General features: G+C 38.1%; 1 long non-coding RNA gene across 1 annotated transcript in view; it reads left to right on the top strand.

Moving 5' to 3' along the window:
- The first annotated feature begins 3710 nt into the window (after positions 1-3710).
- The window catches only part of LOC141513883 (uncharacterized), a 72144-nt gene continuing 50392 nt past the window's right edge, over positions 3711-25462 (top strand). The window contains exons 1-4 of the long non-coding RNA XR_012475901.1: positions 3711-3884; positions 5624-5876; positions 6861-6960; positions 19035-19087. This is a non-coding gene — a long non-coding RNA (uncharacterized LOC141513883). The remainder of the gene's footprint in view (positions 3885-5623; positions 5877-6860; positions 6961-19034; positions 19088-25462) is intronic.

Genomic DNA, 25462 nt, shown 5'->3' with positions numbered 1-25462 from the left:
ATATGAGATGTCCCAAAAGTTGATCTCAAAGAAGATATCATAGAAGCATGGCAAAGCCAATGTTTACAGAGCAGATTTGAGGGGCAGTTTTGCAGAGAGGGAAGTGGTACTATAATATGGGATTAAGTTCCCAGAGGTAGACAGGAAATAGGGGAAAGGGGCTGGTGTCCAACCTATTGCCAATACAGGCTAGAGAAAGAAAAGAAAGAGACTGTGTTGGCCAAAGGCTGGGAATCTAAGAGAGACTGAATATTTACAAAATGTTTTCTAATAACTGCTCTATGGGAGCAGGGAAAGTGTCATCATTCTCATTTTAAAGAAAAAGAAACTAAGGTTAAATAAATGTCTTACACAGGATCCCACAGAAGAGGACTATCACTCTTCCCATGACATCATGATAGAAAATGAATTCTCATCCAAGTGATGCTCTGATGCAGGCAACATTTTTTCTGAACATCCTTGAGAGCCTTACAAAATCCTAGATCCCTGCAAGCAGGGTAAAGGAGTAGAAAACATTATTTCTTCTTGAGAACTTTGGAATCAAGGGCTATATTATAAAGAAAAAGACCATAAAAACAATAAAATGGCAGTGAACAGAAGAAGGAAGTGGCACACCATTCCAATATCTTTGCTAAGAAAATTCCAAATGGGATCTGACATGACTAAAATGACCTAACAACAATACTTGCTGATTCTGGAGCAACTAGGTGGCTCAGAGGAGATCTGAGTTCAAATCTAGCCTCAGACACTTAATAGCTGTGTTGTTCTGTGACACCTTCTCTGTGTTCTTCATCTGTAAAATGAGGGCATGCTAGAGAAGGAAATGGCAAAATATTTCAATATCTTTGCCAAGAAAATTCCATGTATATCTATATCTTTACAGAGATCTATCTATAGCTATATAGATATCTCTGTATCTATCTATCTATACATTGTTTATATACATACATATTGTATTCAATGTCATTGGTTTCCTTTGCAACTTATATATTTTATTATATGCATTTAAAGATGTTATTCTAAGAAAAGATTCATAGGCTTCATCAGATTGTCACCAAAGGGGTACATGACAAAAGTAAAGGTTAAGAGCTCCTTCCATCTCATTAACCTCCCTTGTGACTCCCAAAGGAGGAGCATGTTTTTCCTTCAGAACAAATTATAATGAACTATAATTTGCTGACCTGGGCACCTTGGGCTGAGATTATTGGTTTATTGTATCACCATAGGCTAATTCTCAGTCAACCAGGAAGCCTTCTTATAAGCTGGTAGGCTTCCAATAATCAGTTTTATCCTACTTTCTCTCTCTCTTCTCCCAATGAAAAAGAAAATTCCTAAAGATAAGAACAGGGTAGTTGTGACCTAAAAAAAATAGTTCCCTTGCCCTAACAGGATTCATTTCCAAAGTTCACATTAGACAATTCCTATCATGACATAGCCTTAGAGCTTATACCAGCATTGGATGAACTTGGAGGAGTCAGAGTGAAGGAAAGCTTAACCCACAGAAGCTTTTATAGTAGCAAGGACAAGTCTATGCCACTTATCTCCTCAAAATCAGGACATCTTGTAATGTACCCTAAAAAGACATCCAATGCTTCCAAAAGTTCTCCTGCTGGAACTGAGGATTTAGGAGCTGTTTCTGATTTAAAAAATCACCATTTTCATTTTTCAGTGCAGTTTTCCAAAGTCAATACTCACAAGCCGCTATGAGAGGAAATAGTGCCTCTGGACTTTGAAAGAAATGGATCTGTGTCATTTCATTATTCAATTAGGCAGAAGAATGCTCACTGGTGTGTCTAGACCAGGAAGATATATGAGTGAGGCCGTCTTACATTGTCATTATCATTCTTCGGAATCTAAAGAGGCAATGGAACTTTAAAACAGGTCAATGAACTGGGAATCAAAAAAGACTTGGGTCCTAATGCTAGCTCTGTGTGACTCTGGGTAAGTCATTTACCTCTATTAACTTCAGTTTCCTTATCTGTCAAAGGGCAATATTAGTGCTTGCATAACTCACATGGATATCATGGTGGTCAAATGAATAAAGGTCTTCAGAAACACTAGAAAACTGTATTATAACAACAGTCAAGGAACATTTTTAGAAGACTCAATACTTCAAAGTATTTATATTCACTATCTCCTTTGATCTTCAAAACAACCCCATGAGGTGGCTAGGTGGTGCAGTAGATAGAGCACCACCCCTAGGGTCAGGAGAACCTGAGTTCAAATTCGGCTTCAGACACTTAATAATTACTTAGCTATGTGACCTTGGGCAAGCCACTTAACCCCATTTGCCTTGCAAAAACCTAAAAAAAGACAAAAAAAACCAATCCCATGAGGCACATCAGGTATTATTATCCTCATTTAACAGATGAGGTACAGAGGGGGTTCTGAAACAGGACATGTAGCTTGATTTTCTGACATTACCCAGTGTTCTTCCTATTATATCAAGCTCATATATAATTTTGGGTCAGTAAACAGGCAATTAGAGCAGACTCACAGTGGAGGGCGCATTTGAAGTTCCCTTACCGTTACCAGTTATTTATGAAAGACTTTTGACAATTGATTGAACACTTATCAATAACCAATGATTGATGATATTGAGAGTGTGGTACTGTGGAGAGAGAGCAGGATTTAGATCTAGCTTAGACTTGGGTTTGAATCTTGCTTCTAACATTTAGAAATGAAGAAACTAAGACTGAGGGAGATAGAGCATAGACCGTTATCACGGTCTCATAGCTAGGAAGGGGCAAAGCTAGGAACTATACCTAGCTCCTCTGAGAACTGGGAATGCTTTGTAACACTTTATTATTGTCTCGCTGCTAGCTGACTCTCAGATTGTAATTTAATGCAATGATCTGTAAATAATAGGTAGCTACATGGATAGCTAGCATTTATGATTTCATTTGAGCTTCACAATAACTCTGTGAGGTAGGTACTATTTTTATTCCCACTTTACAGAGGAGGAAAATGTGTTATAAAGAGGTTAAGTGACTTGTTATATGCCACATAGCTATTAAGGATTAAATGGGGAATTTGAACTCAGGTCTGCTTGACTTCAGTTCAGCACATAATTCAGTGTGTCACTTAGCTTCCATATATGATATCCTTCCAGATGTAGATCATTCATCAAACAATAAATTTTTATTGGGTACCTGCTACGTGCATATAGAACATGATATTCATAATAAGGTACTCTGCTTACCATTGAAGAGCTGGTCTATAATTAAGACCTCATATTCATACAGACTTGCAAAGTGTTTTACATTTTATCCTCACAACAACCCTATGAGATAGATGATTTTATTACTATGTCCATTTTACAGATGATGAAGAGACTCAGAGAGTTTGAGTTGTTTTTCTAAGGTCTCAAAGCTAGCATATTCTGAGAACTCAAGGTCAAGACCATCCTGACTCCAAGTCTCTTTCCCTCCCTCCCTCCCTCCCCCAATTCCACATTGCCCTTAAGAGAAAACAATAGGACCAAGTTACAGTTTATGTGACTGTGACTGGTCCATGACCATAATATCATCATTTTGATCCTCTTTGAGAATGAAAGATAGCAATCAACCAACCAACTAACCAACCAATCAAGAGAAGTTAATATCTGACTGATGGTGGGTATTTGTTGATTTACTCTCTCTCTCTCTCTCTCTCTCTCTCTCTCTCTCTCTCTCTCTCTCTCTCTCTCTCTCTGTGTGTGTGTAGAAGAGAAAGTGCTACAGAATAGCTTTCATGAGAATATCTTTATCCTTTTACCTCCAAGTCTAGTTCACATTTTAATTGACCCGAGGATGGGAGAAATGCTCCTGAAGGCAGTGTTTCCTTCCATCAGTTTCATCTCCTGACTCCATAGATGGCCTCATGCTATTCTTCTTCCCGCCCTGGTATGTATCCCACTAATGACCATGAAGATGGTTATCGTGATCTCCCTTATTCCTCACTTTGGCCAAATTACACATAGTTTTCTCTTTCGTTTGATAATTCTGCCTTATTATTTTTCAGAATTCCCCCCACTTCATTTCCTGAATGCATTTCTGGTCCTAAGTTGCCCAGGGCTATATCTCCATGAGAAAGGGCTAAACTCTTCTCTGGTTCAAGGAGAGAGGATGTTGTGTCTGTCCTATCTTAGTGTTTGTTTTATGTGACCAACAGCGATGAAATCTTTTTCCATCCACCCTTAGGCTGTGACCTTGGGAGAAGGGCTTAACGTTTTGCATGTTTGCCTCACCTGCCAGGTTTTGACATAATATTCTCCATAGTCAATAAGTGACAACTTGCCGTATGCTTCAGGGATATGGGCAGAGGATGAACCAGCACTGATTTAGCACCAGAATTCACAGCACTCAGTTTTTACTAGCTCTGCTCTGGCTGACTCTGTTCTTTCCTTTTTTAAAAACTGACTTCTTGGATTTGGGGTTCTCCTTGCTTAGCTAGAACTAAGCTTGCTTGTTCCACCCCTGTTTTATTTGATTTCCTGGGACTCTTCCTGGCAATGGTGATGCAGTAGATAGAGTGCTAGAGTGAGGAAGGCATGCTGAAATCCAGTTTCAAACATCCTGATTCAATTCAGAAAACATTTATTAAGCAGTCAAGCACTGTTCTAAGTGTTGGGCATAGAAAAAATGACAAAAGACTGTTCCTGGGTGAGTCATTAAGCCTGTTTGCCATAGTTTCCTCTTCTGTGAAGATAATAATAGCATCTACCCCAGGGTCAGGGTAAGGATCAAATGAAATAATAATTATAAAATGTTTAACAGATTTCAAATATGAGTTGTGGTAATGATAATAATGATTATAATTTCCTAGACTTTTAGGAAATGTAGATGGATGGTTCTGCATTTCCTTCAGAGGAAAAGGCAATACCTTTTTCTTTTCTTTTTTTGGTTTTTGCAAGGCAGTGGGGTCAAGTGATTTATCCAAGATCATACAGGTAGGTAATTATTAAGTATCTGGGGCCCAATTTGAATTCAGACCTTCCTGACTCTAAGGGCCAGTGTTCTATTCCCCTGTGACACCTGACTGCCCCACCTCCCTATCTTCTACATGAAGAGAAGTCATAGAAATAACATTGCAAATATAGATTGGATGCAGATTGGGCAAAACCTTAAATTCCACGATAAGGGAGGAAGGAAATATAGTGCGAGGCACTATTATGCCAAGTGCTTTGCAATATTATTTTGAAAATAAAACCGCCTTTTATTTTCACAACAAACTCAAGAAGTAGACACCATTATCACTCCCATTTTTACAGCTGAGTAATCTGAGGAAGGCAAAGATTAAATGACTTGTTCAGGGACCTATGATTAGTAAGTGTCTGAGGCTGAATTTGAACTCAGGTTTTCTTGATTCCAGAGACAGTTAAATGACACAGGGGAAAGAGAATAAGACCTAGAGTCAGGAAGACCGGAGTTCAAATCTAGTCTCAGACTCATACCAGCTATGTGACCCTGGACAAGTCACTTAATCTCTATTTGCTTTAATCCATTAGAGAAGAAAATGACAGCCAGCATGTTAACTTTGCTAAGAAAACTGCAAGGACAGTATAGTCCACGGGATCACGAAGAGTTGGACACAAGTGAATTGACTGAACAAGTTCCTTATTCTAACCTGTGCTCTATCCTAGTGAAGGAGGGGTTTGTGTCTTATCTGAGACAATGGAGAGGCATCCAAGGTTCCTGAAGAGGATAGGAATATAGTTAATAGAGAATGAAGAGTTCATGTATGGAGTGGAAAAAATGCTTTATGAAAGGCAAGGAAAAAAGTGGAAGAGAAAGAGGTAAATCTTAACTTGTCTCAAGAAGATGGAGAATGGATAAATCATGAATCTGACAAAGAAAAAAAAAAGCAAACACTGAATAAGCACTGGCTATTTAGAGGTGGGCAATCAATATGTTGTTTTTTATGAACTCTTTGAGAAATAGACATTTTTTTCTCCAAGAAATTATGAAGTGTATTTATAGGCAGTATCCCTTTTAGTAAGGAGTACTGAAGTGGTTACATGTGCTAAGCTGACCATCAATAGGGAAGGAAGAGTGCCATCATCATCATATATAGTGAGTTTAAAAGACACACAATTTGCCAACCCTGATGACCTGCATTTGTTCTTGTCCAATAATGTGGACATAGATATTATTGCCAGAAACAAGCTAGAAAACATTGCTGGAGATTATGAAGACCTTAGGTCCATGGGTGCCAGTAAAAAAAAAAAAATCTCTGCTGCTAATTGAAAGTAATAGTAAAGAAAAAGCAAGTTTGTAAAGTTGATTAAGATTTTGTCTTGTTTTTGTCCATGATCCCTTTTGGGACTTTTCTTGGCAAATCTCTCTCTCTCTCTCTCTCTCTCTCTCTCTCTCTCTCTCTCTCTGTGTGTGTGTGTGTGTGTATGTGAGAGAGAGAGAGAGAGAGAGAGAGAGGTGAACAATGCCCCACTTCAGTGGCAGAAACATGAGTTTCCTAAGCCATGTTTCCCCTAGCCTCACAAGTTCCCTTGGCATGTGGTCATGCATGTTCTCTGGTTATGGATGCTCTTTGTCCATTTACCTATTGATGGAGGGGCAACTAGTGACTGTATATTTATTAATCAGGGGTTTTCAACCTTTTTTATCTTGTGGATCCCTTTAGTTATTAAAAAAAAGCCCATTGTCTCCCCAAAATGTGTTATAATTCATATTATTAATGCCTGGGATTATAAAGGAAAAGAACTTTATTGAAATATAGTCGTCAAAATATTTTAAAAGATTTTTGAATCCCATACTCAGAACTGCTTCTTTAAATGTATTTTACATTTGGACTAAAGTATTCTCTGGTTGAAGTAGTAAAAGAAAACGCATTAACAGGGACTTCTGATCTATGTTCTTCAGTGAATGCTGACCTGCAAAGTCATGAAGCCATTCCTTGAAGCTGGGGTAGCCTTCTGGCAATCAGCATGTGAAAGGATCCCTGGACACTACAGGAATGCAGGTGACATAATGGATAAGAGTACTGGACTTGGAGTAAGGAAGACCTGAGTTCAAATACTGCCTGAGAGACTTTCTAGCTTACTAGTATGAGAAGTAGTATCTACATCCTTGCCCCTTGCGAGTTAGATTAGTTCTTTCCTGAAATATTTTGAAATCACTCTGGAGACTCAATTGATTTAATTGGCTGGAGGACTAAAGGCTCAAGCTGTTGACTACATTTCCTAGTTTCTTGAGTATAAAACAGTCACAAGGAGGCTTGGTTACTGTTCTGAAGCTTGGAGTCTAGATCACTCAGGGTAAATTCGATCATGGAGACATGGCTCGTGCCTATACAGTGACACTGGAAGGGTTTATTTTGCATGAGTGTCCAACCATTTAGCTCTTCTGGGCAGTATAGCCCAAGAAAAACTTGTCAAGGGCTGCATATAGAATTTTATATTTATATATGGCTACAATATAGCCCATATTAACAATGAGTACAATAATAAAATGTGATAATGCCACATGAGTAGGTTTTGAGGACCAATGTTTGGGCTTTGATGACATGATGAACAGACTTAATAAATAGGGTTATTCATGCAGCATTATATATTAAGGAGAAAAATGCCCACAAAAATCCAGAAACTAGATGTAGGTAGCATTTTAGTGAGGATAAATGCTAGGGGCAAAAAAAGAAAGGGTATTTCAATTTAGATGACTTCAGGCTACTTAATCAGGAGGATAAAGGTGGGGGGGGTTCCTTAATCTTTTTCTGGAAATTCTGAAATTCTCAGAATAATGCTTTTCAACTCATAGGATTACAAAGAAAACCAATTATAGAGAAATGCAGTTATCAAATTATTTTTAAAAACAAGTTTATGGATTCTATGTTAAGAATACCTGAAAATAAATGAAATGTTTGGGAATTAGGGCAAAACTGACAAGTACATATGTTAGTTATAGGAAATTTCAAACTATCTATAGTAATTTGTTTTCTGCCCAAAGCAGTAGAATGCATTATTGAGTCACCTTATAGATAGGGTGACTTTAAAAGTAGAAGTGACTGGGAAAATTGCTATTTTATGCATGATTCTGACCAATAAGGATGTGGTTGCTAAAGTAAAAATAATAGGAGTCTTGGCAGAGATGTATCACTTCATCTTAGAGGGATGGGACCAGTCTATGAAGTGGATGGGAAAATGATAATGAGTTAAGAGTAAGGAGAAAATAGTAATGAATGATAGGGAAAAATCCAAAGAATTATACTCGTTTTTACTTCATTTTTCTCTATGGATAATAATAGTGGGCCTGGGATATGGGAGAAAATATGGTTAATATAGAGTTGAAAACACAATTAAATTACACAAAGTTAAAAAAAAGAGTATAAGTTACCCTTAATGAATTCAAGTCATCAGACATGGATGAACAACATCTCTGGATCCTGAAAGTACTAGCAGATTTGAATGCTGAATCATGCTCAATGATCATTGAAGAATATTGTAAAATGGGAGATGTGTTATGTCCCAATTTTCTTTAAAAAATAAAAAAGAGAGAAATCTTTAAAGTATGGAACTTAACTTTGATTACTGAAAAAATTCTAGAACATATTAAAGGTATAGTTTGAGAACATTTAGAAAAACTAATGATTACTAAGGATCACTATGACTTCACCAGGACTAGTCATGTTTAAAGAACCAGGAGAATACTGTACATAACAGCAATATTATAGTGATGATTAACTGTGAACTCCAACAAAGACCACGATGAAAAATGTTATCCATTTCCAGAGAAATAACTGATTAACTCTGAGTGAAGATTGAAGAACACTTTTCTTTCCATTTTCTTTTTCTTGATTTTTTTTTGTTTTCTTTTGCAACATTGCTAATATGGAAATACATTTTGCTGGGCCATATATATAATTAAAATCATATTGTTTTTCTTTTTGAGGGGTGGGGGAAAGGGTAGAAGGGAGAAAGATAATTTGAAACTCAAAATTTTAAAAAATGTAATTAGAAATATTTAACTAACTAAATAAGATAGAATTTTGGGTTTTTTTGACGAGGCAATGGGGTTAAGTGACTTGCCCAAGGTCACATAGCTAGGTAATTATTAAATGTCTGAGGTCAAATTTGAACTCGGGTCCTCCTGATTCTGGGACTGGTGTGGTATCCACTGTGTCACCTAGCTGCCCCTTCAATAAGATATATTTTTTTTAAAAGAGTAGGTATTATCAAATAACCTTATTTGCTTTCTTTATAGGGTGAACAAGATTTGACTCATTTTAGAGCAAAGCGAAGTCTCAGAATTCATTGTGTCTGGGCTGAAATAAGAGTCATTAATGGGTTAACTTGGAGGGTGGTCTCTAATGAACACAGATCAGGGAAATTTGACCCTGAGTTGTTCAATATATTTGAGTTATGACTTGGGTGAGTCCATAGTGGATAGCCTTATGAAGTTTGCAGATGACCCAAAATGTAAGCACAACTAATATGAATGATAGGGTTTTGAGGTCAAAAAATTTTTGCAGCTAAGAATTATGAATTGGATTTAGTAAGAAAGAATTCATTATGGCTAAACAAAGTCTTCCACTTTAGTTAAAAATAACTGAACAAATGCAGGATGAGGAAGCATGACTGGAAAGTACTTGCCATAGGGGCAGCTAGGTGGTGCAGTGGGTAGAGCACTGGCCTTGGAGTCAGGAGGACCCGAGTTCAAATGTGACCTCAGGAACTTAATGATTACCTAGCTGTGTGGCCTTGGGCAAGTCACTTAACCCCATTACTTTGCCAAAAAGAAAGTACTTGCTATGGCAAAAAAATAAGGGGCTTTAGTTGACTGAAATATAACACTGGTCAGAAATGTGATATGAAGTTAAAAAAGTGAATGCTACCTTAGATTGCATTAATACAGTGCTCAAAAAGGGGAGCCAATAGTTTCACTCTAGTTTTCCCTGCTATCACATTTGAAATTTTAAGTTCTGTTTTGTGTCATATTTTAGGACAGAGGCTGACAAACAGGGATGTGATTAATAAAGAGTAATCAAGATGCCATGACCTTTTTTGAATGGATTATTACCTCTATAGCCTTCCCAACAATAATTTGGATTCTGCCCCTAAATCTCTTGGCTTTGATAAGTGAGCTTTTGTTTTACCTTGCTGTGGTTCAGGCTTCCACTTGACTTCCCACTCTGTTCTGGACCTACCCCAGTGTTGTCTTTCCCTATTTATGGGTTGTCTTTCTCTATTTGAATGTGAACTCTTTGAGAGATCTTCTCCCCTCCCCCCTCCCTTCCCCCTCCCCTGCCCCTCCCTCTTTCTCCCCCTCCCCTTTCTCCTCCTCTCCTCCCCCTCCCCCTCCCCTCTCCCTCCCCTCCTTCTCCTTACCCACTCCCTCCCCTCCCCTTCCTTCTCCCTCCTCCTCCCCCCTCCCACCCTCTCCCTCTCCTCTCCTCTCTTCTCCATTCCCCCTCCTCTGTTTTTCACTTTTCCAATAGCAGCTAGCTCAAAGAATATAAGGACATCTAACAAAACTCTCTCATCTTATTGATGAGGGAACTAAGAAACAGAATCAAAAATCAAACAGGTGGCAAGTACATGAAGTAGAATTTGAATCCAGGTCCTTTGATTTCAGTGCTCTTTCCATGGAATCACTACTGAATTAAGGTCTAACATAAACATCTCCTCATGTAATGTTTCCTTAGTAAGTATTTAAGGATCTACTGATCAGAACATAATAGGTTTTCTATGAGTATGTATTAGTTGAACTCTGGGTAGCTGAAGATGAGATGAGCTGCCTCAGTTGTTTGGCTGGACTGGAGAATTCCAATTTGCTGTAGATTTTTAATCACTGACTTTCTTCTGTCTCCCATCATTGCAGTTGGGAGCCCACCATGAAGCCTCAAGCATGAAAAAGGATATAGTTGTTTTGGGAAAAAAAATGTATGTGAGCTGGAAAGGAAATGTTTTCATGAGCTACTGAAAACCTTTTTTCACCGGCTACAACAAGAACTTAAATGTCTTGCAGCAGAAACCATTGGGCATTTAATACACTCAAGATTTCAATGTGGGGGAAATAGACTTATTAAAGATAAGTAGAACAAGTTCTCATTGATACTTTGAAGCAGAGCTCCTGGGTTCCTGGAAACATGGATATTTCAGAAAAATGAAGCTAGTTATGGAGAAAGTGAAGGAGGTGAGCAGCTGCAAGCCAAGTTGCCTCTGGTAGTGAGGCTGTGAAATACGAATAGCCATCATTGGGAAAACAGTGAGGACATTTCACTATTCATTCTCAAAGGGGCCGGGCCAGGGCATGTATGTGAGGATTGGGGACTAGGTGAAGGAGTTCTTGGAGTTTTGTAGAAAAGTTGTGATGGCAAGACACTTTAGTTTGGGCAGTTGGGATAGCAATTTCTGAGGGAGCTCAAAGCTTCAAAATGTTTCATAGGGTATCATATTTTTCCAATCTAATGAAGGAAGAACATAAAGACCACATCACCTCTTCTATACTCTTTAACCATGTTGTTGTTATTAATATTGCGATGCTCTAGCATTCATATTGCACTTTTAAGATTTGCAGAACACTTTATATATGTTGTCTCATTTGATCCAACAACCTTGCTTGGTAGGACCCAGTATGATCCCCGTTTTACATAAAGCTGAGAAAAACTACTTGCTTAGGGTCACACAGTGGAATTTTGAGTGTAAATCTGAATCCAAATCTAGTATTTTAGCTATTGTACTATCTAGTTGTCAAACCCTCTTCTTGATTGTGGTATGGTTCTACAAGTCCTTTGGAAATGGCTTCTTCATCCCTGCTCTTCCCTTCCCCATTCACCATCAGCAAACATTTATTCAGTGCTTTCTAGGTGTAAGGCACAGTACTAGATGCTGGGGGTGGGGTTGGAGGACAGAGGAGGGAAAGATACAGAGGCACCAGACAGACAGACATGTATTCCATCTTTGGTTAACAAGTTGGTGTGCCAGATCCCTGGTGGATTCATCCTGTAGAAATCAGACCCCATTAGCCTTCTCCCTCACCCTTATTCATGGGCTTCACTAGTCTTGTCAATCTTGTCATTCCTGGAAGTGATGTTCCAGCATCTGTCTGATTGCCGGTGGGAATCCAGATGTGCTCACTAAACAGGAAGAACTCATTTTTAAAAATCCAATCGAGTTCTTAATGAGATGCAATTTGCCATAAAACGCAATTAGTACCTGCTAATTTCTTTGCACACAATTGCTTTCAAGTATGCATCCCCATCTTCACACAAAATCTCATTAATCACATCAAAAGATCTCTCTCCCCATGTGGGTTTTACTTTAGCATATTTAAAAATAGTCTGAAGCTTAGGAATAGAAACTAGATCTGTTGTTTCATTGATATAGGGAATTGCTCAAAATAAGATTCCCTTCATCAGTGCAGGGCAGACCCTTTTTTTTCCTTACATACCAGTTTGGAGATTTGCCCTGGTCACTGATTTGTAAATCATTAGCCTAGAGTGACATTGTCTACATGTGTGAAGGGTGGGATTTGAACTCAGTTTTCATTAGTTCAGAGGCAGCTCTCTATTCACTAAGATGTACTGCCTCTCTTAAGAAATGAAAGAAACCAAAATTTAAACTCTATCTTTACTATAGTGAGGGCAATTGAAAGTATGAAAATAAAACTATATTATTTCTTGTCTTCTTTCTCCTCCTTTAGAATGTTTTCAGCATGAATATAATAAACCAGATTTCACACTGCTGATAGATTTATGGTTTTTACCTCAGTCAGCAATTTAATAATAACATTAATGGTGAAAGAAGTATGTTAGAAATAAACATTGGGTAGATCACAGACAATAATATTCATTTATTCATTTTAAGATCTCTTCCAGCTCTAAAATCTAGGGTTTTATAGAATTCTCCTGTCATTCTCTGGTTGGAGGCTTCCCTCCTGACATAGAAGACCTGAGCATACTTTGGAGATTTCTCATTTATCTGACCCATTGCCTAAAACCCAGGTAGAATCTGGGAGCTTCCAAACCTTGTCCTCCTACAAAAGACCCCTTTAATATGCACTCAGGATTACAAGACTCTAAAATGGACAAGCTACGGTCATACAGAAAGGACCTACACCCAATCCCCAAAAAGTCCACAAATGATTCATTCTTTCCTTTCGGTGAGAGGAGGGAGAGGCTTCTTTCTTTGCTCTCTCTCCTTGGGATGTGAAGCATCCATGAGCATACCAGCACTGTCTTGGGTGGGCTCTCAGAAAGGGTGGGGGATGGATTTTGCATTGGATTCTCCTAACATTTCACTCCCTTGCCACATGGCTCTTCTAACAGTTCAATTTCTGAATGATATCAATGGCTTGCTTTTTCGTTGGCTTCAAGAAACTAATAAAAGAATTAGGCCTGAACAAGTAAGCCATGATTTCTCAGTCTCAGTTTCTTCATCTGTAGATGGGATAATAATTTTTGTTGTTCAGTTGTTCAGTAATATCTGACTCCTCATGACCCTCTGAGTTTTCTTGGCAAAAATACTAGAGTGGTTTTCCATTTCTTTTTCCGATTCTTTTTACAGATGAGGAAACTTAGTCAAATGGGACTTGCCCAAGGTCACAAACTGTTGTCTGAGACATGAGTCTTCCTGACTCTAGGTCCAGAACTCTATTGACTATCCAGGATAATATTAGTACCTTATTTATAGGGTGGTTTTGAGGATTAGATCAGATAACATTTTTAAAGTGCTTTTCAAACCTTCCAACTCTATATAAATGCAAGTTACTATTATTCTTTGTGGCTATGTTCCCTACTTTTTCTTTCTGAGGTTGTTGGATCTGGTTTTCTCCTCTTTCCATAGACCACAGAAGAGAAAGGAACCATCCAGGTCTTCCTTGGACAAATCTCTCCCCTCAGGGGAAGAGTTTGTAACTAGGAGGGAGGATTTTCCATAGCTCTGGCAAAAGCACTAAGAATTGAAGTAGTTAATGAGCATCTACTGTGTGAACAATAGGTCTTGTGAGAATATGAGGAAAGATTTGTCAAGTTTTCTTTTTTAGAAGATATTTCAATAAAAAATTTTCTTATGATATTTTATTAAGAAGTTGATATGAGTGATAGATCGGATTATGTGGTACTCATGTGGGATGCAGACATTCTCAGGACAAGAGACCAGTTTTCTATCTTTGAATAAGGTGATAGAAGATGATTTTTTTTTTCTGCATGTGGTAATTGGGTAATGATATTATGTAGCAACCAAAAGGATTCATGATCAAACAGGAAGCCTTCCCTGATATATTTTAGTCTTTATATGCCCATCATTATCAAAGAATAAACAGAATGAGGATGGAGGTGGGGGCAAAGACACTTGCAACCAAAAAGTTAATAGTCCCTGCCCATACAAGGCACATGAGATGAGGATGGGCCAGTTCTTGGGAATGGGAAACTCACATTTTACTTACAAACATTCCATTTCCACTTAACTTCTGAGAGGAAATATATTTTTCTGTAAAATGAAGTCTACTTATTTAGGAATTCTCCAGAGGGTAGATTCAATAGCTCCCAAAGGGAGAATCCTCTCGTCTTTGGGCAATAGAGTTATGATCATGGCTTTGGGAGGTGGAATCTCAAAGGAGGAGATCTTCTCTCTGACTCCCAGTTTCTTTATCTCCTTACTAGAGTGCAGGGGAAGCAAGCCAAGTGTCTGGAGCCCTTAATTAAGAACACAGTCTTTGCAATAGACATGATGGATACGTTTGCTCTCATTCTCGTCTCATTCAGATCATGTGAAAATTGAAGACATGTGGGGTGTAAGAGGAGATCAAATAGCACCTTAAAAATCCCAGTGTGGCTCACCCAAGCCCAGACCCAAGGCAGCTGCTCCTGCCCCATGAACTGATTACCTCCTGGTGCTGTGTACGGTGGACCACTCTTCTACTAGGCTGCGGCTGGCCATCCCCCTTTTCATTGCAAATTGCCCCTAAGAGCAGACACATACCCATATGTCGGCATAAAAGCCCCGTATTAAAGTCATGTAATGACTGTATGCGGCTTGTTATGATTAGGCCAGTAGTGAGCTGTTCTCCAGAGATTTAAACTCCAGTGGAAAAGACCCTTGGGGGCAATTTGGGAAAGCTAGGAAATGCTCTTCAAATCTTCCATTAGGTTAGGGATGAAAAGCCAGCCATGGAGTTGACCAATATTTATGGTTTGCTGATGTGTTCTGTTATCTGATGGTAAGTTCAGTCAGTGGGGATGGAGAGAAAACTGAGGGGAAGAATTAAAAGGAGAGCAGCAGAGAGACTTTGAAAGTACAGAAAGGAATGGTCCCTATCAAAGTCTTTAATAAGGGAATTTATTTATTTTTGTTGAATTTGTCTTAGACACAGTTGCTTGGGAAAAAAAAATTATGTGGATCTCTTTTCCCCTTTCCAAGATTTAACAGCATTCTCTAATAACTTCTTTTTAAAAATTTTGCTTTTTTCATTATATTCATCTTCAAATACATTTGTATCTCTCACCCCACTATTCAAAGAACTAGCCCTAGCAACAAAAAAATTAAAAAAAACCAAAGTAGTTCAGAAAAATCTAACCAAGACAACTGAGGCTGTTTCATGACAGTGTTTCATACCTATGGTCCTTGCAGCTCTGCAAAGGAAGAAATCACATTTTTTGCCTTCTTTTTTTGGGACCAAGTTGGGTTATTAGAATCATACCAAATTCAGGGTTTTTGCTGGGGTTTTTTAAATTTACATTGTCATAGTTGTATAAACTCTTTGCCTTGATCTTTTTACTTTAAGCTGAATCAGTTCATTTAAGTCCTCCTATGCTTCTCTATACTCATTGTTTCTTCCAACATAATAATATTCTATTAAATTAATGTATTACATTTCTTCCTTTTTTTAGCCATTCTCCAAACAGTAGAAATCTACTGTGCTTCTAGTTCTTTACTGTTATTAAAAATGCTGTTATAAATATTTTGAAGCACATAAAGCCTTCCTTTCTATATCTGATTCCTTTTTTAATTAATTAATTTTAGTTTTAATTTATGGAATAAAACAAACATTTCCATCATATAGTATAATAAAAGGATGATTACTCATAAAACTGCAAATCATTATACATAACTTGCTATTCCTTTCAAATATAATAAAGTTATCACTAAATTTTTCATTTTCCTCCATTTTTCTTCCCCCATCCCCATACTAGAGATGGTTATCATTAGACAAATAGGCATATATATATATATATATATATATATATAATTATCATGTAAAATTCTTTTTTTTCCTTTTCCCCTCAACCCTCCAACCTAGAGATGGCTACCATTGAACACAAATAGATATATAATCGTAAATTCATTTTATAGATACATCTATTTATTCCTTGGGGAATTTGTCTACCAGTGATCTCTGGGTAAAAAGGAATGGACATTTTTGTTACTTCCTCAGCATAATTCCAAATTGCTAACTAGAATAATTAGACTGATTTATATCTTCCCTTCTTTACTTTTCAAAGAGGACTAGTTGCCTGGATACAGTTTCTTAAAATGTATTTTTTCATTATATTACTTAAAAATCGTTCTAGGCAGGTTTCCTTTGTAATTCCTCACAGCACTTTATAGTAATGGTTAACAGATTGAACCTGAAGTCAGAAAGACCTGAGTTCAAATGTGACCTCAGACACTGACTAACTATGCGACCCTGGACAAGTCATTTAACCATGATTGTCTTATATCCAGGCCATCTCTAATTGTCCTGATTTATATCTGGCTACTGGACTCAGATGACCCAGGAAGAGAAAGTGAGGCTGGTGACTTTGCATAGTACTTTCTCACTCAGTCCAATTCATGTTTATGTCATAGCATCATCTCCCTGATGTCATGGCTTTCTTCAACAAGGAAGGACAAACACCATCATCATATTTTACTAGGTGATCTTATCAGCTCCCTTGGACTCAATTATCATCTGTAGGCTGATGATTCACAAACCATTTTATCCACTTTTGACTTTTCCATGCTCTCATCTCCAAATTTTAGATCCAACTTTAGACATTTAGATACCCCATCTACATCTTCAAATCAATATGTCCCAAACTGAATTCATCCTTCTTTCTCTATACTTTCCCTTCTTTCTAATTTCCTGTTAGTATAAAGTGTCACCATCCTCCCAATCTCTTGAGCTTGTGACCTAGACTTCATCTTCCATTCCCTTCTCTCCTTCAATCCTTACATCCAGTCTCTCATCAAGGCTCATCAATTTTTACCTTTGTAATATCTCTCCATTGATTATTTTCAATTCATCCTTTATATATTTTGTTTGAATAACTTCCCTATTATCCTTTCCATTAGACTGAAAGCTTCTTGAGAGTAGGACTATAATTTTTGCCTTTATTTACATATATTTCCAGAGCTTAGCACAATGCCTGTATAGTGGGCACTTTTTTTTGAGCAGTTAGATGGTACAATAGGTAGAGTGCCTAGTCTAGAATGAAGAGGATCTGAGTTCAAATGTGACCTCAGATACTTACTGTGTGACCTTAAGCAAGTCACTTAACCTCTGTTTCCTCAACTGTAAAAATGGGGATAATTTCAGCATCTACCTTTTTGGTTGACATGAGGGTTAAATGAAATCGTATTTTTAACGTGATTAGCATAGTGCCTGAGTAGGAGCTTAATAAATTCTTATTCCTCTCCCTAACTTTGCAGACCAGGAGGTGACAATCCTTGGTTGATTAAGTGACATAGACAAAATAACCTACTGAGGCAGAGGCAAGATTTGAACCATGATCTGGTGATGCTCTCTGCATACCCTTCATTCAGTTACACCATATCTGCAAAAGTTGTGACTAAGTATGGCACCAACTCTTATTCTGATTAATGTATTAATTTTAAATAAAATTGAATTATTTCAAAGAAGGAGAGAAAGGGAATAAGCAATTATATAGTCCTATTATGTATTAGGTACTATACTAAGTCTTCTACAAATATTATCTCATTTGACTCTCACAACAAACCTGAGAGTTCAGAGCTATGATTATCCTTTTTTTTTTTTTTACTGATGAAGAAATAGTGGCAACACTTAAATGATTTGCCCGGGATCATGCAGTTAATAAGTATCTAAGACCAGATACTATTTACTGTGCTACCTGACTTGGTGGGGAAGCTGGTTCAATGGATAGAGTATTAGGTCTGGAGTCAGGAAGAACTGAGCTCATAAAAGGACATCAAATACTTACTACCTGTATGACCTTAGACACATCACTTAATCTCTACCTCAGTTTCCTCATCTATAAAAATGAGGATCATCACAATACCTACCTTCCAGGAATGTTGTGAGAGTCAAATGAGATAATAATATTATAAAGAATTTTTCAAACTGTAAAACTTTATATGGACAGTAGATATTGTCAATGGAACCAAGTCAGTTTGATAGACACTTTGGAAGGGAGTTGATGAATTGATGTGACATCATATCTACAATCTTAAGTCAAGGGACTCTAAATTCTTTCCTATAAATTGCCTGCTGTCCTACCCTTCCTCATCAAATCCTTTCCCCCCCAAATACCCTGGGACATAGGTCTTACACATAGAGACCAACTGCAACCCCCAAAAGAGGATGGATGGAAATGGTAATAATGAGAGACAAATTTTGTTTCCCTGATAGATTTGTGGAAGGTTGGCTTTGACTGGAGGTCTTAGGAAACTCTCCCTTGGTTTAGGTCTGTGTGTGGCATTGAGAGAGATTTTTCTATATTCTCTTTTAAATTCTACAATTGACCTCAGTGGGGAACAGAAAAATGATGTACTCAGGCAACTGGCCTGAACCAAGCAGCTGTTAAGAAAAGTCTATCTCTCTGTCTCTCTTGTTTTGGAAAAAAAGAAAATTCCTTTGAATTTCATTCTTTATACCAGCAAGAAGGTAGTTTACTTGTCTTTCTGTCTCTAATTCTTTTTCAACATTGCTACCAGATTTATTGTTCTTTATCATTCTTCCATAAAGATCTGATCATATCATTTCTTTACTCAGAACCCTGTAATCCTCCCTGCCACCCAAACTTCTTAGCCTGACCTCCACAAAGCAACTTCTCATTCTTTTCTCCATTTTTCTCCCCAGATACATCACATTCTGAACTTTAGGAGCTGGTTCTCTTCTCCAGAATCTCCCAGGTATGCATGTGTGTGATCTTGCTTTATTTGAATCCACATAACATCTTGTGAATCTATGTATCATATTTTATTTTGCATTTCAATTACTTTGTCCATTCAATTAAACTCAACAGTGTTTATGAAGCAGGTACTCTGTGCAAAACATTGGGGTGGGGCTGAAGCCTAAATAGTGTATAATCTTTACTCTCATGTTATTGTAAGATCTGGATCTTATCTCTCTTAGTAACGCCTTGAGGGCAGGGGCTGCCATGTTTTATCCAGTTCCCCTTATCCAGCCCCAGAGCTTTGAAAGTACTGTATAAATTTCCACTTTATAGATGGTATCTCATTTTATTCTGACAATAAATTTGTGAAGCAGATAAGTTGTGGTGTGCTGATAAATGTTTTACAATTAGCTCTCTGAAAAAAAAAACAAACAAACAACCCCAAAACAAGCCAGGGCATAGTTGTAAGCTTTTTTTTTTTTTTAAGTTTCTGCAAGGCAGTGAGGTTAAGAGGCTTGCCCAAGACCACACAGCTAAGTGATTATTAAGTGTCTGAGGTCACATTTGAACTCAGGTCCTACTGACTCCAGGGCAGGTGTTCTATCCACTGTGCCACCTAGCTGTCCCAGCTCCTTATTTTCTCCATCATTTTCTTTCTTTTTTTAAGAAAACATTTTTATTTTCTTTTTTTAAAATTTTCTTTTTAATTTATCAGAAAAAACCCCCAAGCATTTTCATAGCAAGGTATAATTAAAAAAACAATTGTGCATGAAACTGCAAATCTACTATGTACAATGTGCTATTCCTTTCAAATATAAAACAAAATTATTTTGTAATTTTTTCTTTCTTCCTTTCTCTCCCCCATCTCCATCACTTTCTTAAATTCAGACAAGTGACAAAGCAATCAATTAAGGCATGATTTGTAGAGTTTGCTGAATTTCCAACATAAATCTCCCACAAAAAAATTTAATAACCGACTTCCTGGTCTGGGTCTAGTGTGCCCCTACTTTAAAATAGATATTGTTAGCACCATTTTATGCATGAGAAACTTGAGACCCATATTAAACCACTAACCCCAAATTATCTGACTAATAAACAATGAAGCCAAAACCCCAGCCCAAATCTTTGAATACAAGTCCAATGATTTTGGGGTTTTGTTCTTTCCTACTAGAGCATACTGTTCCTGGTGAGATGAATCAAAAGAAAAGAATGAAATCTTTAATTGTAAGACATCAATAATGATAAAATTCTCTAACTGTGATTTCTGAGCAACATAATGAAAAGGCACTTGTTAATATGACAAGCCTTTGGGGATACAGATAGAAATGTAAGATAGGCCCTGATATTTAAGTAACTTGGGTTCTCATAGGAGTAGACAAGGCCTCTAGGTCATTGAGTTTTAAGTCAGATGGAAAGACCTTAAGGTCCTTATTGTGCAGTGACAAAGCAGGTGTTGACATGTCTTCTTTTAAAATCATTTGCATTTCTGTCTCTTATGTTGAACCATTTGACAGGACCATTTGCTAAGGTTTTTAGGAATGAAAACTTTCTTTTCTAGAAAAGTTGTGGGGCTTGTAGCCCTTGCAGAGATGAGGACCCATGTCCCCAAGAGTTGTTTCTTTGGAAGATGACCATTAGAGATGGGCTGGAAGCAGAATCAGGAGTCTGGGAGGGGCTACTGTTCCCACAGCTCTTGGGATTAGCCTTCTGGACTGTCCCTCTCCATATTTGAGGGAAGATGGCAGTGGAGATACTATCAAGGATATGACTTGCCCTTCATAAACTGTCTCCTGCCTCTCCTATGGGGTGCCTTGCTGGTTTAGCTAGCCTTTTTTGGTAGCAATTGGTTGGAACTTACCCATCTGCAGTCCCATGATGATTATGTCATTCATACATGCATAATTGCACCCCCCTTATACAAATATAATATGGCTCTTAAACCTGCTGCTCTGTGACACTGGTGTCTCTCTCATTTCCCAGTTCCTGTGACACAGCTATGGCCCCTTCATGGTTCTCCATCAAGTGTAGCATAGATGTCCACGGGCATCTGCCAAACCACCAAGCACTCACCCCATATGCATACATACGCACCCTCATGCTGGTATGTGCGGATGATCACTTGGCAGGCGTGCAGATGCCCATGGACATCCAGTGCATGGGGACACATCTGTTTTCAGCAGAGCATTCACAATATCAGATGTTTTACTGATAGGAACCTCCCTTTTTTAATAAAACAGAAATGAGACATGGAAATAAAGGTAACCACATTTTAAATGTTTATGGAAGATAAAGGTTTAACCACAAGTCTTTCATCAAATGGAGGACAGTAGAAAAAAGTTTAGAAAATGCTCTTTGGCTGCTGTTGACTGTGCGGTGAAACCTTACAGAGTCTCACCTCATATACTATATGGGCCCTCTGGGCAGCTGGAAATATTTAGCAATGTGTCTAAATATTGGTGTTCAGCAATGGCTGTCCATGATCAGGTCTGTTTCTATAGCGAAGGAAAGATTTGTTCAGATGGAAAGACCCAGCTCAAGTGTGAAGTGGTAAATGATGCCCAAGGGTATAGAACTATCTGAAATGATGCCTTCTGTTAGTGAGAAGGATCAGCCTTCTGACTATTTGCCCGATGCCTTTGTTGGAAATAGCAGTACCTGAAGAAGGGAACGTGCCAATGTCCTTTTGTGTCCCCTCATTTTTCTGCTGCTGTAATGTGAGCTGGAGTCTCCAGATGGGAAACCTACTTAAATCTCTTCTGGAGGGGGACAACAAGACAAGTGCTCCATAATATTTCCATTTTCTTTGGAGAGCTTTGTCTTTGAAAGAAGTTTTTCTGGGGTTTACACATAATGAGTCTTTAAGTGCCAAAAGGAGAAAAATATTCAAGTGTGGCCTGTCTCCCTCACTCAATCATGGCAGCCTGACTTCCCCCCCTCCCAACTTGCCCCTCCCCCCCATTATCCAGATACCAAGTATGAATAACACCAATACCGCCTGCCATTTTGAAGGCATTCTACTGCCAAGGAACTGAAGTATATGCCCAGGCTGGCCATCTCAACTTCCTCAAGTAAGTTGTAGAAGCAAGTGAGGGATGGATAGGCCTTTCCTACCATGTTACAGATGGAAAATGAACAATAGCAACAGTTGGAAAAACAGAAGCACAGAGAAGGAAAGTTTTCTTAAGATCAAACAAAAGAGGGAAAAGAGAAGCAAGAAGCATTTGCCCCAGAGAGAGAAATGGAGTTTTTGTGGTTTCAGTTTCAGGCTATTGAATTTAATTTGATCATCAGAGAGAAGAAAAGGTAGAATCATAGCCTTTTGCAGCTTGAGGCACAAAGAGATGTGGTGATTTCCCCAAGGTCACATAGTGAGTAAATGGCAAAGCAGATTTTAAAATCCAGGTCTTCTGATTGCCAGGCCATTTTTGTGTTCTCATACACTATTCTGCCTCCCCAAGTTTAAAGATAGATTATTTTCCCTTCCCAGGATTGTGTTTTTCCCCCCTCCTCTTTGAGATCTTTTTAACAGGTCATAGCTCTTTGGAGAAGTAAGTTTCCCAACCAAACCAACCCTTCATCTTGCCAATAAAAAAAGGACCATGTGCATGGACTTATCTTTATTCCAATCAACTGTAGTGTCTCCCAAAGCATATAAAGTTTAGGATGTAGTGAGAAATCAAGTTAAATGATGTGGCCTGCAGTTTATAGTTTTGCATTTTCATTTTGGGGCCCTCTGAGGACATCTGATCTCGTGCTTGAGTAGTGATATTACTTCATCTCTAATGGCCTGAGACTTGTGCTTTTATCAAGCAGAAAACATTGTGGGGGAAGGGCAGGGAAGAGCCCCTGTGGGAGGGCACTTACACCATGGAGACTTTGTACCCCTTGGATCTTCCGAGGTGGGTCACAGAATCGGCATTCAATGAAAACTTGTGGAATGAGTGAATGAATGAGTGAGTGTGTGAGTGAATTGAGATTATCTTGACAGCTGCTGTCATTGGAAACTAGGTTTTTTTGATGAACTGGTCTTTTTTTTAATTTTTTGGCTGGTGGGGGGGCATTTATCTGGAATATGAGTGGTTGGGGTATCCTGGCTCCCTTATGGACTGTGCCCTTGCTGAATATACACGAAATGCTTCTTACTCAGTTAAGACAATGAAACTGGAGGTATTTCCTAGACTCACAAAACTTTTTAGGCTATCAAATAAATGGGAACATTTGGCTTGATCCGCAGCCTAAATCCCTAATAAAGCTTCCCCAAACCCAGCTGTTTGGCACACAGTTCCCTGCAGAAACAATATCCAGGTTTCTTAGGCAAAGAATGTAAGAACATATACAGATCCATGAAAAATACACTCCTTATCCTCACCCTGGTTCAGCTCCAGGTTTTTGCTTCTGATCGAATCACCAAGAGACAGCTTGTCTGTGAAAGGTCATGGCTAGCCATCCAAGAAATTAACCTCATGAGGTTCAGGATGTTAGGAACCATCTGTAGTGTTGAAAGCACATTGGATCAGCAATCAGAAGACTTGAGTTTTAGTTCTCTCTTTGCTATTTACTAGCTATGTGACTTTGAACAAGTCACCATCTCTATGAACCTCGATTTCCTCTTATTTGAAAAGAAGACCAATAGTTAAAGCATTTATTTAATTAGCATTTACCAGTCACTGAGGTTACCAGGACAAAAATTAGTCAATCAGTCTGTCAACAAACATTTATTAAGTAGTTGATATGTTCCAGGAACCATGCAAATGCTAGGGAAACAAAGGCAAAAAATATAGACAAAAAGTCCCTGTCCTCAGAGAGCTTATGTTCTATAGAGATTAGATGATTTCTAAGGTCTTATCCAGTTAAAAATCTGTCATACCTATCTGACAGGGTGATTGTGAGGATAGCGACAATTCAGACCTCTAATGGCACCTTGTAAAGTATAAAAAGTTCAAGACACAGCTTCTGGATAATTGATCATTTTATTAATTATGGCTAGCAAATAATTAATAAAATAATGATCATTTGGCCATCTCTCATGAACCAAAGATGGAAAATGGCATCCTATTGATCCTTATATGCTTTTGGAAGACTGGGCATTCCCAGCAAATGTCAACCATCTCTAATTGGTTAACAAATAATGAAAAGACTGTTGTTACTGTTTGTTCTTCCTTCTCGAAGAAGACCATGATATCAGGGAAGAGATGCCATGTCAAGTGGGTGAACTGGATTTGAGTGAGGGGGTGCTGGGCTAAATCGCCAGTCTCACTTTCTCCTCCAGGGTCATCTGGGTCCAGTGGCCAGATATGAATCAGGACGACTGGAGATGGTCTTGAATACTAGGCAATCAAGGTTAAGTGGTCTGAATAAATATTACAATAAGAAGTGGACCTATTCTAAAGAGGAGGTGACTTTTGACTTTTACTCCCAGACCACTACCAGCCTGGGAAAGCTAGACAGAGGATTTATCTTTCACCTAAACCAGAGTAGAAAACAATGAATTTCCAGTTGGGTGAAGTCTGATAAGATTGAAGAGAAAGTTAAACCAATCCAATTATTAGCTGTATTCTTTTGGGACTGATTTGATCTAGGAAAGAATGAAGAATAGGTTATTAATATATTGTTGTTTTTTGTCCTTTTTTCTCAAAGAATACCATGACATCAGGGAAGTCATTCTGACAAATTGGTGAATTGGATTTGAATGAGGGGGTATTGTCCAAAGTTATTAGCCTCACTTTCTCTTCCAGAGCCTGAATCAGAATGAATGGAGATAGTCCTAGATTTGAGGCAATCAGGGTTAAGTGACTTGCCCAAAGTCACATAGCTAGCAAGTGTCAAGTGTCTGAGGCTGGATTTGAACTCTCATCCTCCTGACTCCAGACTGGTGCTCTATCCACTGTGCCACCTAGCTGGGCATATGTATATTAATAAATATACATAGGTATATTAATATAAGTGATGCAAGGAGAGGGAATATATATATATATATATACATATATATATATACATATATATATATATATATATATATATCTTTACTTAATCTTTGTCTCCTCTTTGGGATCATCCATAATAATCATCATATAAACATAAAGTAGGTGTTTTAAGAAAGTTTTCTTAATGATTGAACATAAAGTGATGTGAGTATGAGGCATTCTTGTTGTTTCTGTAACTCTTCTTGTGAACATTATATTCCCCAGTTCTCTCATACCCTTAAATTTCATTTTATTTCTAGACCAAGTAATTTTTTAGGCCAATGAGTTTTTTTAAAAGTTTTTTTTCAAGACAATGGAGTTAAATGATTTGCCCAAGGTCACACAGCTAGGTAATTATTAAGTATCTGAGGTGGGATTTGAACTCAGATCCTCCTGACTCCAGGGCTGGTGCTCTATTCACTGCACCA

Source organism: Macrotis lagotis, chromosome 1 (genome assembly GCF_037893015.1).
Source record: "Macrotis lagotis isolate mMagLag1 chromosome 1, bilby.v1.9.chrom.fasta, whole genome shotgun sequence".
Taxonomy (NCBI): Eukaryota; Metazoa; Chordata; class Mammalia; order Peramelemorphia; family Peramelidae; genus Macrotis; species Macrotis lagotis.
Note: the sequence above shows the minus strand (reverse complement) of the source record. Positions and strands in the feature narration are given on the sequence as shown.